Source organism: Bactrocera latifrons, unplaced genomic scaffold (genome assembly GCF_001853355.1).
Source record: "Bactrocera latifrons isolate USDA-ARS-PBARC rearing strain unplaced genomic scaffold, ASM185335v1 scaffold_51, whole genome shotgun sequence".
In the NCBI taxonomy this organism is placed as follows: domain Eukaryota; kingdom Metazoa; phylum Arthropoda; class Insecta; order Diptera; family Tephritidae; genus Bactrocera; species Bactrocera latifrons.
The window spans coordinates 691,678-693,171 of NW_017537168.1; the positions used below are offsets into that span (position 1 = coordinate 691,678).

The window sequence follows — 1,494 nt, forward strand, 5'->3', positions numbered from 1 at the left end:
TATGTACATACATACACATATCGGTTATCTATTTTAAATAAATTTCAATATTTGTTTTTTATTGCAAAAATATGACCAAGTTTTACTGAAATTAATTTATTTAAAAAAATACATACTTGATTGAAGATCTGTTATATTAACTAAATTTAAAAAAAATGTTAGCAATATTATTTTTAATAAATATTATCATATCATTTAAAACAATAATGAAATAATTTTTTTTTATTACTCATAAATCCCAATTTTTAAGCAGCTTAATTTAACTAGTTTTAATAACATTACTTATATTTTAATTTTTGAAAAAAAAAAAACGAACACCCCTAATAAAAAGCTTTTCATAAAAATAGTTGCAATCTACACTTGAGCTTTGCCAAAAACCATAAAATAAGCTTTTTCTGTAACAACACTCACTGACCGTGAGTGATTCGCGTCCACACTTAGTGAACGAAAGACTTAAGCGACAACCCTGCTTTAAGCAAAACAAATGAAAAGCTGTCATTGACCAACATCCAGCTGGAGTAAAAGCAACAACACCCACAGTTTCAATAGCAAAACATTTTCCTGCAGATTTTGCATCAAGATATATATGGATATGCGTGTGTATGTGAGTGTGTAAAAATACTTTATGCAAATTACTGTGTTCATCTGCCGCCGTTTCCTTGTTGGCACTGCAGGTTTTACAGGTAATTTTGAACACATTTGCTTCCTTTTGCGAGGCAAAAGCTATTGACAGCAAAAACAAAATATTGAAATGCATTGTATGGTTCGCGAACAGGCTCTCTTGACTGGGTTTGGCACGGAAACATACTTACTCATACTTAGGCCTTTTTCGATTATATATTTGCACTAGAAGCCATGTGACCTACAGAGTTAATTATAGTTGGCGTATGCGATATTAGTAATTTATTCAAGGAAAAAATATAATAAAAAAATAAAATAACATAATAGACTTTTTTTTTAATTTAATTTGATAATTAAGTTAAAATTTACAATTTTTTAAAATTTAATTTTTATTGAAATTCTATTTTCCTCTTGAAAATTAAGTAAAAAAACTTAAAATGTTTTAATTTAAATTTTTATTGAATATTTTTCTTACTTTTTAAAATTAAAGTTTTCGTTAAAAATTTTGAATTAATATAAACTTTTTTAAGTTTTAATAATGTTAATAATTTTTTTTTTTTCAAAATTAAACTTTTCCATAATCAAAGAGTTTTAAATTTGTTAAATTTTTTTTAATTTGCAAATTTTAATTAATTATTATTTTGAATTTTGAAAATTTTACTCTTTCTTGAAAACTAAACTTTTTTAAGCTTCCAAAACTCTAATTAATTTTTTTTTTTAATTTTGAAAATTAAACTTTTCTATAATCAAAGAATTTGTTAAACCAGAGATTTTAAGGAAATTCCTTAAGCAAAATATAAATTAATGAAAAATTAATTTTTTTTAAGTTCAGAAAATTGTAATTAATTTGTTTTTTTAATTTTGAAAATTATA

The 1,494-nt window shown here is 23.4% G+C and overlaps 1 protein-coding gene across 2 annotated transcripts in view; it reads left to right on the top strand.

Annotated features, from left to right (window-relative positions):
- LOC108973945 overlaps window positions 1-1,494 on the top strand; it is a 10,417-nt gene that overhangs the window by 5,915 nt on the left and 3,008 nt on the right. The gene's annotated exons all lie outside the window — the stretch shown is intronic.